Genomic DNA, 15,345 nt, shown 5'->3' with positions numbered 1-15,345 from the left:
ACTTGACCTTCAGTCTTGTCAGACGTGCCTGCCACAAACCGTGTCTCTTCCCGGTTTAACTGGCCCTTTGCCCCCCTGCACTTAACCCTCAACATTCTGGGAAATTCTGTGTCATAACCAGCTTGTTTTCTTATCTGCCAACTCAGGCCTTGTGTGGAAATTGCCTTTGAAAGCCACTATTTACTTAATTTTTATATTCTCTTTATTTTTTAATTTTGAAAGCCACATATGTGGCTTTATTTTTATAGTCTTTTTTTTAATGTTTATTTATTTTTGATAGAGAGACGGAGCATGAGCAGGGGAGGGGCAGAGAGAGGAGGAGACACAGAATCCGAAGCAGGTTCCAGGCTCTGAGCTGTCAGCACAGACCCCGATGCAGGGCTCGAGCTCACGGGGCTCAAACTCACAAACCACGAGATCATGACCTGAGCCGAAGTCAGGCTCAACCGACTGAGCCACCAGGCACCCTTATTTTTATAGTCTTTTAAAATAAGCTTTATGGGGCGCCTGGGTGGCTTAATCGGTTAATCATCGAACTCTTAGATTTCAGTTCAGGTCATGATCTCACCGTTGTGGGATTGAGCCCCAAGTTGAGCTCCTCGCTTGGCATGGAGCCTGCTTGGGATTCTCTCTCCCCCTCTGCCCTTCGCCACACACACTCTTTCTCTCTCAAAAATAAATAAAATAAGCTATATTAAGGGAGTGAACGTGACCACTGTTACCAGTTTGATGTGTGAAGATACATATTTTAAATGTTTGCTGGCTCTGCAAAGGTGATGTTATAGCTTTAAGCTTCCAGAAAAAGAAATCTCATTTGTCACCTATACCAGAAGAATGGGGAGCAAACTAGGAGCAACCTCGAGTACCAAGGAGCTAGCTCTTTAGGAGTCTGACATAAGAGAAAAGCTTGCCATGGCTGTGGGAACCGTGCTTCCTTGCTGTAGGGGGGGAAGGGCAAATACAGATTCTCGAAGTGAACCCATTAGATGCCAGTAGGATTGGTCTGAGTCAACTTCCTGCTTTCTGTGACACAGTCCAACTGTTACTTAACGACCCTCAGTTCAGCAATGTCCTTGGTAATCGGACCTCTTGTCACAGCTCTACGAAACCTGTCCAAACTGGGACATTATTTGAGCCAACTTTTCATTCAGGTATTTACTGAGCACCTATATATTTTAAATTATTGGCCTGATTGACTTTTATTGATGTTATTAGCCATTTGCCCGCTTGAGGATGGGGTAAGGATTAGTTACTAGAACGGCTTTGTTTTGCAGGTCACGAAGAGAATTCCTCTAGATGCAAAATCAACTCCAAACCCAGAACACCTCTGACTCGCCTGTGTTGGCCATCAGCTGCCTTAAACATTCACACCACGTTTGAATATCTCCTTCTACAATGCAGTATTTTCTCCTGTCACCTTTTTTACATTTTGATGAATTATGTGCCTACTTAACCTAAACTGTGCTGGCTCTATAAAATGTCTATGCACTCTTCTGAGATAGGAGGCGCTGTACTTCTGAGAAACGTGCTGCTCTCTCCTTGGAGCCTGTGCATTTGGAGACCACTCCTGCCTGGTCACAACATGGGAATCTGCGAAGTGTTTAAAAACTGTTGCAAGACCGGTAGAGTCAAGTGGGGCAGTCCGTAGGGGAGCACGTTCAGAGGGAATATCTGTGCTAACAGAATTACACCAAAGTATATTTTCAGGACGACTTTCTTATTTCTGCCATCTATTGGAATAAATTATTTTTCTGCTTTCTGTGGAAATCTGGTTTCAGTGTTTGTTAAGTTCATTTTTGGAAGCTTTTCTATCTTTAGATATGATGCCTTTAAAAAAAAAAACTGATGTAGTTCAAACTAGGTTGGAAGTGTAAACCTGGTCATGTGGTTTGACATACCTGAAGATACTGGTGAGTACTTCCCTGAATCATTAGTAATCATTTCAGCGCTTACTGTAGCCAAGCAAGGCACTGGAGAATCAAAGGTGTGGAAATTGAGCCCCCTGCAAGGTCAAGAGCTGATACACAATTTGGAGAGATAAGGTCAGTATACATAGAACTATAATGCAAGGCCATGTCTGACCATGGCCCATAAAAAAGTGGTCACGATGGTCAGCAAGTTGAAGGTTCCTTGTATCACAGCAGCTCCTTGTATCATCACACCCCCAGAAATAGCACCGGAGAAATCGAGGCAGATTAAAAAGCCTGGTATAGGACAGTATTTCTGTGTTTTGGTAGCAGGCATCTGAATAATTCACTAATTTGGGGACTTTATTAGTTTTAAGAAATTAAAATTTTAAATGGATCTAAATTGTCACCAGTGCATGGCTTTTTGACAACCAGCCAAGCCAAGAATGGATTTCCTGTTTTGCAGTTTGTGCTTTTCTATTCCTCCCCGACTATCTGAACTCATTGCTTTGCCGTTCTTAGGACAAAAGAGTTTCGAGTTGAAATGACCGTCCTGCTTTCATTTCTTTGTTTCCATTCTTTACTTTTTGAACTTCAGATTTTCCTGAGAGGCAACTTCATACTTTACATTTCCAGCAAAAGGGTAGCCAACTTCATGGAATCCATAAAACCCTGAAGATCTGACATTGGAGGGGACCATGGTAACATGCTAGCTATCCCCATCGTTTTATAGATAAGCAATCTGCACCCAGACAGGGAGAATCGCTTGCCTAGTTAAATGTAGCTGCTCAGAGGCAGACCAGGGAGTAGGATCCCTGGTTTTGTAATTTCCATTCGAAAGCCCTTTTCACTTGCTACCCTGACTCGCCCACAGTTGGAGCCAACTTTGAGCTTCGAGTAGAAGGGAAGACTTCTGCCAGGCTGTCTCCCATTAGAGCAGTTCACTTGACCCTTAATATCTGTCATTTAAGAAAGCAATGCAGGTGGTTACGGTGGCCACATAAAAGGATGCCACAGTCTTTGAGCCCTAGCCGTGGGGGAAGCGTGACTCCATTGCAGCTCTCCACCCAGATTCTTCTCGCCAGGCTCTGCACCCCATTATCCCTGGGGGCGGGGGAGTCCGTCTAAAACCTTCCCACTGCCACCCTGCACTGCTTTCTTGCAAACCACCACGGTTTCGAAGCTGAGCCTTGTGATGTCTCTTGTGTAGTGGCACTTCTTTGAGTGCTGCTTTCACGTGGCTTGAGTTCAGCATGCTGCATTAGCCAATAGGGAGCCTACATAGTTTTAGGACAGCAGAACTTAGCTATGGCGTGCTTGCAGCAGTGATGGAGAGCAGCATTCATGATCATATTTTGACACATTTCCAATGTAATGGCCTAGTTTAAGGCAGAGGTCATGACCCTGGCTGATCCAAGTCCCTGATTTCTGCCTTGTTCTGTTACTTTGTACTGATGCATTTTTTTTACTTGCCATTTGCTCTCAATTAGACATTGGGAAACCAACTGGATTACATTGCTATTTGCACTAGGGCTTGCTTGCCACTTGCTGGGATCCAATTCCTACAGACACGAGTCAGGAAGATTAGTATGTTGGCTGCACTAGTAACAGTGTGAAACACAAGGATGAGAGCCCTGAAGGGCCTGGTTCTGTGCCAGGGAGGTTTTGATTGTCCCCCAGAAGGGAGCATTCTGCTCAGTAAACCTTCTAGGGAAGGAAAAGGCCCTAATGAGGTAATAGTTCAGGCCTGAACCTGGAAGCGTTCTCCAAACCCTACTGGGACTTACTGCTAGTGAGGCCCTAATGGCCTCAGCATAAAGCCTATGGAAGAAGACAGGAGTAGGGGCGCCTGGGCGGCTCAGTTGGTTGAGCGTCTGACTTCCGCTCAGGTCATGATCTCACGGTTCGTGGGTTTGAGCGCCACGTTGGGCTCTGTACTGACAGCTCAGAGCCTGGAGCCTGCTTCAGATTCTGTGTCTCTCTCTCTGCCTCTCTCCCACTTGCGTGCGCTCGCTCTCTCAAATATAAACATTAAAAAAAATTTTTTTTTGAAACGAAGAAGAGGAAAGGACCTCCTTTCCTAGCCAAATTAGAGATCAAAGACTTCCTAGATAATCGCAAGCCCCTAAAGGCCAGGTAGAGTCACTCTGTCACCTCATAGCTTTATTGGTATTGCTGAAATGAGGGAATCAGCTCAGATTGCGTGAGGGAAACTTGTCGAGTTCCCTTTGCCCAGGAAGTCACTTAACTCTTGAGCCTGTTTCCTTGTTTATGAAAGTGTTGAGAATATTAATATTAACCAGTATATAAACTCAGATACATGTTTTCTCCTCCCCTCATTCCTAGTAACTGACCCATTTTGTTACAGCATGGCCCATTGTGTGAGATGGATGGATGGCCGCGAATCACATTCTGCTTGGCAGTTCACTTGCTCCAGTGATTGTCGCGACCCCAGCTTAGAAGGAGCTCCATCCAGCCCTTTGAGAGGATATTGAAAATGTCCTTCTACAAAGCCTGTCCAGGTGAACACAGTGTGGACTCCTGGTATGATCATTAGACTAGGTGAGGCCCCAGGTTTGCAATCTTACTGCATCACTTGCAAGCTGGATTAACTTTGGACGAATCATTTAATTTATGAGCCTAAATTTTTTCTTCTACAGAATGGGGCAATACCTGCCCTTTCTGCTATCCAAGTTATTACCAAATGAGATGGTGGTGGTGAAGATGATTTGTAAATTTTAATAATACACAAAGTGTATTTTGCAAAGAAACGACAAAACTGCTGGGACCCCCTGACGACTTTCCTATTAAGATAAGCCCCAGAGGGGCAGCCAACTGATATTTTCTTCTACATTTGGTTTACCTTTTGATTAGTCATTTGTGCTTGGGTCATAGAAAAAGAAAAGGCATGCTCCAGGCTCCAGGCGTGAGCTCTCAGCAGGGAGATAGATCTCTTAGAAACCATCATAGCATAAATGTCTGGACCACATCCTTCCTGCCCTTCCAGATTCTACACGAGTTCTATGAGCCCTTCTGCCAGGACAGGAGTATTTCCAGCATGATTTGAAGATGTAATCTGAGGGGCACTGGTTGCTTTTAACAATGTTTTCCTTGTTTTCTTTCAACATAGAATGATATCTATATACTTATTACTGACCCAACAAAATTTTATCATATGTTACTTTGACATTGCTTCAGATATAGCACCATTTTGTACATTTCTTCTGGGCAGTTTTTTGTTTGTTTGTTTGTTTTCAACGTTTATTTTTGGGACAGAGAGAGACAGAGCATGAATGGGGGAGGGGCAGAGAGAGAGGGAGACACAGAATCGGAAACAGGCTCCAGGCTCTGAGCCATCAGCCCAGAGCCTGACGCGGGGCTCGAACTCCCGGACCGCGAGATCGTGACCTGGCTGAAGTCGGATGCTTAACCGACTGCGCCACCCAGGCGCCCCTGGGCAGTTTTTTAACAACAGTGCTTGGACTCATGGGAGATTTGGCCCTGGATTTCCTTTTCCAAAAATTTGAAGAGTCAATTGCTCTTTTATTAAACTATATTTAAATTATATCTTAAAATACATATTTAGGCATTTTAGAATGGGTTCACCACCCTATCCTTGCTCCCTCCTGTTCAGAGAACAAATGTATTTTTTTTTTTTAACGTTTTATTCATTTTTGAGAGAGAGAGGGAGAGACGGCACGCCAGCAGGGGAGGGGCAGAGAAAGGGAGACACAGAATCCGAAGCAGGTTCCAGGCTCTGAGCGGTCAGCACAGAGCCTGATGTGGGGCTCGAACCCATGAACCATGAGATCATGACCTGAGCCAAAGTCAGTCGCTTAACTGACTGAGCCACCCAGGTGCCCCTAGAGAACAAATGTGTTTAAAATGAAGATGGGGGGGCGCCTGGGTGGCGCAGTCAGTTAAGCGTCCAACTTCAGCCAGGTCACGATCTCGCGGTCCGGGAGTTCGAGCCCCGCGTTGGGCTCTGGGCTGATGGCTCAGAGCCTGGAGCCTGTTTCCGATTCTGTGTCTCCCTCTCTCTCTGCCCCTCCCCCGTTCATGCTCTGTCTCTCTCTGTCCCAAAAATAAAAAACGTTGAAAAAAAAAATTAAAAAAAAAAAAAAATGAAGATGGGCTCTTAGGCAAAAGTTATGTATTTTTTTTTCTTGCCCCTTTATTTCAACTTCTACTCAAGAGTTGAATGGATGGAATTAATTATAGAAAAATCCATAATTTTCAAAGAAAAAAAATCACAGTATAAAATACCATTGTAAAGGATATTTATCATGGTACAGAATGAAAAAACACCTTAATGCCCTTAAGGAGAGGTTAAATAAGTTATACTGCACCCAACTGAAGGAATATGGTGCATTTAATAATTTCTTTTTTTTCTGGAACATATGCCTAGAAATGAGATTGAAAAGAGAAAACTACTAACATTGCTTCTGGATGGGAATCACAAGTGATTAAAATTTTCTTTTTCCTTGTTAGCATGTTCTCCTATGAAAAGGTAATACTTGAGTAAAAAACAATAACAATTATTTTAATAACAAAAGATAATAGAATATTAAGAGAAAAAGGATTTTTAACTTCTGTACATAGCAAAAAGCCTGGTGAGAAACAGACCAAAATGTTGATAATGATTATTTCTTTTATGGCTTTGTATATTTTCCAAAAAGAGCATGGTATTACTTCATAATCGGGGGTAAGAGGGAAGGCATTTTGGAGGGGACCATTGTCAAAATAGTGTTAGTACTTCCTTCAAACATTATATAACACACACACTTTTTTTTTTCTTTGAGAGCAATTCAGGGTCAGGGGAAATGAAGTCAACTAGCTCTATTAAAACACTGAAGCTATTCTGAATCAATAAAAAATGAGCAAGTTCACACAGCAATTCTGATTAACTGTTTCCATTGTGCAGGACAAAGTACAGAGCATTCAGCTTATAAAATTCTGGCCTCCTTTTGTATAGGTGTTCACAGTGACAGCATGGTGAAATGAAAGGGGAGCATTGATTTCGATTCTGCCCACATAGAAAAGTAGAAGCCTGGGGTATTAATGTTCTGGGGTCCCACATGCATTAGAATAAGCCCCACTGTTCTTTCCCTCCCAAGTGCTCCAAGCAAGTCTTTTATTCAGGCTGTGTCACCGCTTCAGTTAAAACCTCCTCCTTTTGAAATGTGTTGGCCCTTTCCCCCCCCCCAATACTCACCACCACCCCCCCCCCCCCGGCCAGCCGTAAAACAGGAGTATTCTAGTGGCTAAGGATGCTCAACGACTAATACTGCTACCCACGTGAATCCAGTCAGGATTCTGACATGGTTTCCATAGTTTCTTTACACTGTCCAAAGTGTGGTACTACACTGTGGGTTGCCACTCCAAAACAGAACAAGCAGAGCAGATGTTTTGTAAAAGTAGGCGATGTATTTGAGGAAGCCGGAGTGAAGAAGCTAAGTGTGACTGTGCAAGCCACAAAAGCTTTTCAGCAACACTCAACAGGTATTTCCAGCTCCTGTTCTTTGTCCCGATGTTAGCTGCTTGGAACAGTGGGAAGCAGGAGACTCCCCCTGGGCTCCTGGAGCTTAGAATTCAGCAGGGTGACAACTGGCACTGGGTGTCCCTGGTGGGTGGAGCCCGAGGTAGCCAGGTCCTGTGCCTTAGGACGGACTGGTTGCTGGGTAAGAGCACTAGAAACACTGGTAGCGGGAGGCTTCTTGAAGGAAGTGACCTTTAAGGGTAAACCCAAAGGATGATTAAGAGCTAGGCCAACGACTGATGCCGCTGTTTCAAGAGTCTGCAAGAGAGAAGTATCCTGGGTTATGGTAATAGGAATGAAATGGAGTCAGAGAAGTAGTGTTTTGGGGGCTAGCGCATATTTACTAGCATATTCAGGTGACTGATTGGATGTTAGGGGTGGGGGTAATTAAGGGACAGGAAGGAATCCAGGTTCCCCGCTGGGTGGACATTGGAACCTTTCACTGAGATGAGGGCAGTGAGGAGTTTAGTTGTAGACAGATGGAATTTGCCGGCACCAGAGGTATGCACGTGCAGACACCCAGTGGGCAATTGTTATGTGGCTCTGGAAGTTGAGCAGGAAACCCGGGCTGTAGGTGGGGGTGTGGGGCACCAGCATGGAGATAACTGAACCTGTGAGTGTGGCTACGAGGGCCAGGAAGAGCATGTAGGGTGAGCAGAGACGCAGTCTGGGCTGGAGGCTAGGAGCATCCTCTCTTAAGCGGTGGGCAGAGAAAGAAGAGGAATCTAAAGGGGACCCATGGAAAATGCCGCCTTGGCTTGGACAGCAGTCAGCACCGCCCTCCCCTCCAGCTTCCTCACATACCTTATCCTATGAGTAAGTGGGACATATTCCTATTTTACAGTTGGAGATACTGCGGTTATGTGACTTAGCCAGTTTCACCCAGAGGCTACCACCTGAAATCCACAAAATTAGGTGCATGTACACTTGTCTGTGTTTTTCCCGGGAGCAAGTATATGGCTTTCATGAGACCTCTGGAAAGGTTCAGAACCACTGTTACTAGTACTATCAACAGTAGGGGCACCTGGCTGGCTCAGTTGGTGGAGCATACGACTCTTGATCTCAGGGTTATGGGTTTGAGCCCCATGTTGGGCAAAGAGTTTACTTAAGAAAATAATACCAGGGGCGCCTGGGTGGCTCAGTCGGTTAAGCGTCCGACTTCAGCTCACGTCACGATCTCGTGGTCCTTGAGTTCGAGCCCCGCGTCGGGCTCTGGGCTGATGGCTCGGAGCCTGGAGCCTGCTTCCGATTCTGTGTCTCCCTCTCTCTCTGCCCCTCCCCTGTTCATGCTCTGTCTCTCTCTGTCTCAAAAATAAATAAATGTTAAAAAATAAAAATAAAAAAAAAAAGAAAAGAATACCAACAATAGCTGATCCTTCCCTGGTGCCTACTGTGTGCCAGGCCCTAAGGACTTTACCCTTCACCAGACTGTAACTGGGGCAGGACAGGGCAAAGAGCAGTATCGCACATCTCTCCCCTTTCTAATAGTCTCAACTCCTCTGTGTCCCCCCAACCCCCAGGCAGGAGAAAAGACCACCAATCGGGTCCTCTTTTCTCCCGTGGTGTTTACAGGGGCCGCTTACTGTTACTACTTCCTTTTTTAGAAGGAGAGGAGAACTGCCCCCTACTTTGTCCTAATCTCACGTCAGTCTCCACCTCGACTCCCAGTTTTCCCAAAGGTGACTCCCTTGTTTTGCCATGCTGGGAAGAGATGCTTGGATAGTGGGCAAGAAGCCCCCTCATGCCAAGCTGACTGGTTGTAGGGGCACCAGGGAAGAGCTGTGGCCAGGTGATCGGGACTCCTGCAGCCATCATCCTGGCTTTAGCCTGAGTGACGATGGGTGGGCCGACCAGGTTGCTAAGATGTCCTCAGGGTCTATATGGAAAGGCAGGCACCCTGCAGGGGCCTAGGTGGGCACTGAGGTATGGGGGCCAAGGCATGCATCTTCCCCTCCTAACAGGATAGTACCTGCACTTGGCATTCGGGTTTGTTAACGTGCTTTATGTCTTGCTGTGACTGGTGTGTAAGAACAGGTGTAGAGGATGGCACCCATTTCTTTTACACATTTCACTCCTGGGCTGGACCCTGTGAGGCCAGGGTGAAAACACTGGTGGTACCTTCCCTGGTGTTGCTGTCACACCAGGGAAATTTATGACATTGCGAATTTGCAGGGAAAACAAAAAAACCTGGGATACACAGGACCCCCCCCCCCACCCACTTCACCCATAGTTCTCTGAACTTTTTATTCTTATTTATTTCTGTCTTCTAGCAACCTCTCTGGACTGTGCACTTCCTGGATGTGGAAATCCAGCTTCATGGTTTTACACTGGATTGAGGCTTTCGGAGCACACCTCCATCCATAGCTCAGCAATCTATTATCAGAGTTACAGGTCTTGGTTCCTGCTGCTTATCAATCTGTTCCTCCACTTGCTGTTTTTATCGGCCTCCTTCGGGCCTCACCAAGAAGAATGTCTTGTTGTACCTGTCCTTTGGGAATCTTTCCTACAACAAATGCTAGATTGTTCTCACTCTCTGGCTTCCTGGTTTGCTATCAGTTAGAGTTGCTGATACTAACAATGTATGTTCAGCTCAGTGCTGACAAAAAACCAAACCAAAGCGAAAAACAAAATCCCACAGGAACTGCTAGCTGTCCTAGAAGTTTTCAGTCTTAGTGGAACAGACAAAACAATTTTGACAGGAATGCCGCCTTGGAAGATAACGGAATCACCAAACAGTCTGAGTTGCTGGCTGCCTTCTCTTGCCAGGCTACTTTCCCTTTGCTGCTGCTTCCCTTCTAAGAAGCTTCTGGTCACATTCCTCCCTAGAAGGTGGAGGAGGGGAGAGCCAACACTGTTGAGCACCATTATGCATCAGGTTCTGCATTTGATTTTCAAAATCAACCTGAGGGAAGTTACGCCAGAAATCAAGGAACAGTCAGCTTAGTTTGTGCCTTGCCCCAATACGTTAGCAAGAAAGTGGCCCTGAAACACATAGGTATCTTGTTGTTAACCCCTGCACCGCGGCCTCTCCTGTTATAAACTCTGTTGTTGTTATTGGAAGCTTTTCATGTGAGTCTCCTTCAGGTTCTGGGTTCCTCCAGGGCGAGGACTGTGTCTTCATGCACACATGAGACGTTCAACTTGTCATTTTATTTCTCTCTCTTCTCTTCCCCTACTCACCACTAAGCACAGGCTTGATTGACTATGCTGTCTAGTGACGTGCTTTGCACTCTCCCTAATTCAAGGACATATTAGTGTTTATGCCACTTGGTTTATTTTTTTTACTCATGTTTTTAAATATATTGTCAAATTGGCTTAGGTACAACACCCAGTGCTCATCCCAACAAGTGCCCTCCTCAATGCCCATCACCCACTTTCTTCTCTCCTCCACCCCCATCCACCCTCAGTTTGTTCTCTGTATTTAAGAGTCTCCTATGGTTTGCCTCCCTCCCTCTCTGTTGTAACTATTTTTTTTCCCCTTCCCTTCCCCCATGGTCTTCTGTTAAGTTTCTCATGATCCACATAGGAGTGAAAACATACGATATCTATCTTTCTCTGACTGACTTATTTCACTTAGCATAATACCCTCCGGTTCCATCCACAAATTGCTGCAAATGTATGCGCCTCGATTTAATTGAGGACATAATAACACATGATATGAATAGTACAAAGCAATAAGTACATTAAGTGCTCATTTGGGTGGTAGAGGAAAGGGTATTAATGAGGGCAGTAGTAGATACAGTAGAAACAGACTTCATAAAAGATGTGGGATCTTGAGCCACAGAGGGTAAATAGGATTTGGACCATAAGGGGTTATTAAGCTCCTATCCCATGGTAGGCCTGGTTCTCCATATGGGGAGTGAGGAATCAGGGTAAAGAAGTAACAGATAGAGTGGAGAAGAGCCTTGGCACAGAATTGGGGGCTTTCTGGGAGAAGAAACCAAAGCTCAGAGCTGTCACATAAAGAATACTGCATCCTACGGAGAGGTTTAGGCCAGGGGAAGAACTGAACTCTTCTTCCCCCAAAGAATGTTTTTTAGGAGAGGTAAATGAGGGACGGGTGCCGATTGCCAACCATCAATTAGTATTTTTTAGATTCACCCTCAGCAATGCTCCAGTGTCCTCAGGAATAAAATCAGTTTTTAAAAGTGCGAGAAGGACACAGCTTTTCCTGGAGATCTTCCAGCTTTGAGTTAATCAATCGCACTTCTGAAGCTGTGAAATCTTCAGGTATCATACAGGTCCACAGGGGCCTGGAAAGACAATATTTAGACTCAAAAGGATAACACTCATTTAAATATGTACATAATCAGCAGGCAGGGCTCAGTCTGTGCTCGAATGAAGAATTGCAAACTTTAGGTCGTAAGTCAAGCTAGGACCCGTGGCAACCATTTAAATTATTTTAATTATTTTCAGGAGAAAATCGGAACCCAAAGAGGTCCAGCCCCTCACCTTGGATCCTATAGTAAGTGGGCTCAAATTGAAGTCTTGGGTCCAACAACAACGTTTCAAATACATTAAGGTTTAAAGTGGGTGAAATGTCAGCATATCCAAAAAAAAATATCGCTGGTAGGATACACAGAGCATGGGCATTTGTGCTTGCTTCTAAGAGGGGAAAACGAATGGCCAGGGAACAGGGTTAGGGGAAAGATTTACTATTCACTGAATACCTTTTTGTACCTTTTGAATTTTGTGCTGTGTATATGTTACCTAATCAAAAAATAAATAATTTATTTTTAAGAGTTCAGCGGAGTCCTAAGTATTGCATTGTGTCCCCCATTGTGTCATGTTTGTGTAAAATATATATATATATATATATATTTTTTTTTTTTTGACTAAGGTTATGTAAATGATTCTGCAGAAGCAAGGTTAAGCACTTTAGAAGTAGTGATGGCAGTTGGTTTCTACTTTGTGGCTAGAACAAGAGGCTCCTGAGCCTCAAGCCAATGCTATTCCAGAGTCCCAACTTCCTGCCAATTTTGATTGTGGCACAATCTGGCAGGATAAAACCCAGAGAAACACAAATCAATTAGCAGTCAGTGATTTCATTCACTTCAGAGCAAGATATGGTCATTAACAAACCGTGATGTCTCTGTTAGTCAAAACTGTCCTTTCCAAGACAAGGGAAGATGCAAAGTCGGGAATCCAATGTAACTCACTAGTGAACCCCTTCAATGGCAGAGCCCCGTGCTAGAAGAATCAGGCTGCTCCTTGATCCCAGCGAACTGTTGCCCAGCAGAAGTGTGAAAATGATGTGTCAAAAGGGCAGTGGAACAATGGAAGAGCTAACCATCAGCTGGAGTTTTTCCAAACATAGTATTACATGAAAGGATAGTCTGTGATGTGTTCCATGGAGATTTAATACATGAATCAAAATGTGAACAAGTGAGAGGAAACTGGCCCAAATTTCCCAAGCCAGTTTTTCTATTGATGCTTCAATTTTAAACTCCAGTTGATATGGAAAATTAGAATGTGGTATGTTAGACTTAAAAAAAAAATAATTACAATCCTGCTACTTCCTGTGCAGTAGGGAAAAGACTTATTTCTTCACTGGGCATTGAGACCCTAAAGTATTTTGAAGGATACAGAGGTGAGATTTACTTTCCCCTTAGGTATCTACATATACCCACCTATTAATATTGTTTACAAAGGTATTATTTTAGTGGCTGTTAAACTGCTAAAGTCTAGAGTTACCCTTAGTTGCTATTTAGTTTACAGTACATCTTCTAAATGATGTCTTTGAAACAATCTGATAATACTACCATTCATTAACTGCTCACTATATGCGAAGCACTGTGGTAAGTACCTGGTGAATTTTTCCACTCACTTCTCACAACCCCATGAGGTACTTACAGAGGAAGCTCACAGAAGTTAAATAATTTGTGCTGGTTCACATATGGTAGAGGCAGGGATTCAAATCCAGCATGTTATTCAACAAGTATTTAATGACTGTCTATGTCATGAAAGGTAGAGGATAAACAACCGGGCTAGTCCCTGCCCTCTTGAAATTTATGATCTTTAGAAGTCTTTGAATTACAAAGTCTATGGTTTTGACATTGACATTATACTACTTTCCTAGGTCTGTGCAAAGAGGAGCCACATTTTCTAAGGCAATTATTCCTAAGAGAAATATGGCAGCCTGAGGGAATCTGGCCAAGCATTTCTGTTCTATCCTCCTTTCTCCATGGCTGCTAAAGTCATATTTCTGTTCTGTGCTCAGAAGATAACTTCTGTGCCCTTAAGAAGTATAAAGAGGAGTCTGGAAGCACAGGCTATGGTAACAGATCTGGGTTCCGGACCCAGCTGGTTCATTTACTAGCTGCCTGACCTTGAGCAAGTAATCCCACTGAGCCCTAATTTCCCCCTCTGCAAAAATGTGTGTATTACCATTGCGCGTCCCTGTAGGGTGAACTAAATGAGATGATGAGCCTACCACACAGTACACGTTCAGGAGCAGAGGGTGGCTATTGTTATCAACAGGATTAGGGAGCACAAGAAAACCTCAGGCACATGTGTTATGAAGGTTTGTTTGTGTAGGCGCTTCTAGTTAGCACCCTGTTTGTACAGTCGTGTACAGGTATTCTCTCTCAAATGTGCACGCAATATAGTTGATCCCAGTGTCTAGGGCTTACGTACGCAATAAATATTAGTTGAATGAACGAAAGACTAAAGGCAAGGTCAGTCTCAGCAAATTAAGAGGTTCAGATGTGGAGGACATACCTAAAACAGTCGATACAATTCCTCTCCTAAGTTTATGCCCCTATGGTCCCGGAGCCCCCTTCAAGTTTCACTGAACTTCGAATGTAAATGCAAATTGGCATAAACATAAATATAAACGGGTATACGTATATTCAGGCCTCACCGTGTAGCTGTGAGATCAGATAAAACGCTGGATGGGAAAGTCATTGTAAATGAACCTCCTCTACAAACGTGAGTGTGGCTGGGTATCAAAGTCGGCCCACGCCCACGCAGCAGTGGCAGGCGCCAAGCCCCCGCTCCGCCCCCTCTTCCTGGTTTTTCCCGGCAATCCGCCCCTCCGGCGTCATGTGACAGGGGTGCCCTGCCGGGCCGAGCTCCTGATTGGCCCGGCTGCAGAGCGTCTCGCGATTGGCCCGAGGCCGGCGGGCCCCCGCCTCCCTCCTCCTCCTCGCCGCGGCCCACGTGAGGGGGGCGAGTCACGCGATTTCCGGGAACCCGTCAGGAAGGACATAAACAAAACAAACCGAGGCAGCATGGAGAGGGGCCGCGGCCCCTGCAGCGGAACCGGACCGAGCCCCTGAGCCGCCCCCACACGCACAGGTGAGCTCCGTTGCCCTCCGCCCAGATCCCGCAGGGGTCTGGGCTGGAGGACTAGCCAGGCGAGGGGCGGAGGAGGGCCGCTGGCCTACGAGGCAGCAGCGCCGGGGCTCTGAGCCGGGCCGGCGCGGGGCGGGGGCCGGGACCAGGGCCGAGTCTGGGGGCGCGCGGGCTTCAGGCTGCCGCCTGCCGGTCACGGGGTCTCCGGTTCCCCTCCCCCACCCCCGGCCCGGGACGGTTATATAAAAGCGCGGGGCGGCGGTAGAGGGGACCCACGGGTGGGCGGCAGGGTAGACCGGGGGTGGGCAGCTCCAGGCGTCTGTCCTGCCAGGCCGCCCGGCCCTTCACTGTTGCCTCCAAGCCCGGGGCCGTGGCTGCCGGCAACCGGCCTGTCAGAGAAGCGAGCGGGTGGGAGGGGCCGGAGAAGGGAGGGGAGGCGAGGCTGGCGGGGGAGGAGAGAGAGGGGCGTGTGAGGAAGGGCCGGGTCCACTAAGGTTGGAACCGTGCAGGCAAGAGACTAGGAAGCGCGAGCTGGGGGTGGGGGGGCTCCAGGCAGGGGTGTCTCTGGGGTAGCCGCTCCCCCTTCCCGTCTCCGCCCCAGAG

The 15,345-nt window shown here is 46.1% G+C and overlaps 3 protein-coding genes across 6 annotated transcripts in view; all 3 read left to right on the top strand.

The window, feature by feature from the left end:
- The window catches only part of RPL26L1 (ribosomal protein L26 like 1), a 51,868-nt gene extending 50,101 nt beyond the window's left edge, over positions 1-1,767 (top strand). For all 3 annotated transcript variants that reach the window (XR_006584089.1, XR_006584096.1, XR_006584095.1), the window contains exon 6: positions 1,275-1,767. The gene's annotated coding sequence lies outside the window, so the exon portion shown is untranslated. The remainder of the gene's footprint in view (positions 1-1,274) is intronic.
- ATP6V0E1 (ATPase H+ transporting V0 subunit e1) overlaps positions 1-1,767 on the top strand; it is a 33,839-nt gene extending 32,072 nt beyond the window's left edge. Inside the window, exon 4 of the mRNA XM_011285428.4 lies at positions 1,275-1,767. The gene's annotated coding sequence lies outside the window, so the exon portion shown is untranslated. The remainder of the gene's footprint in view (positions 1-1,274) is intronic.
- Positions 1,768-14,610: 12,843 nt separating this feature from the next.
- The window catches only part of CREBRF (CREB3 regulatory factor), a 57,456-nt gene continuing 56,721 nt past the window's right edge, over positions 14,611-15,345 (top strand). For both annotated transcript variants that reach the window (XM_023259550.2, XM_045035364.1), the window contains exon 1: positions 14,611-14,745. The gene's annotated coding sequence lies outside the window, so the exon portion shown is untranslated. The remainder of the gene's footprint in view (positions 14,746-15,345) is intronic.

Source organism: Felis catus, chromosome A1, assembly GCF_018350175.1.
Source record: "Felis catus isolate Fca126 chromosome A1, F.catus_Fca126_mat1.0, whole genome shotgun sequence".
Lineage (NCBI taxonomy): Eukaryota > Metazoa > Chordata > Mammalia > Carnivora > Felidae > Felis > Felis catus.
Note: the sequence above shows the minus strand (reverse complement) of the source record. Positions and strands in the feature narration are given on the sequence as shown.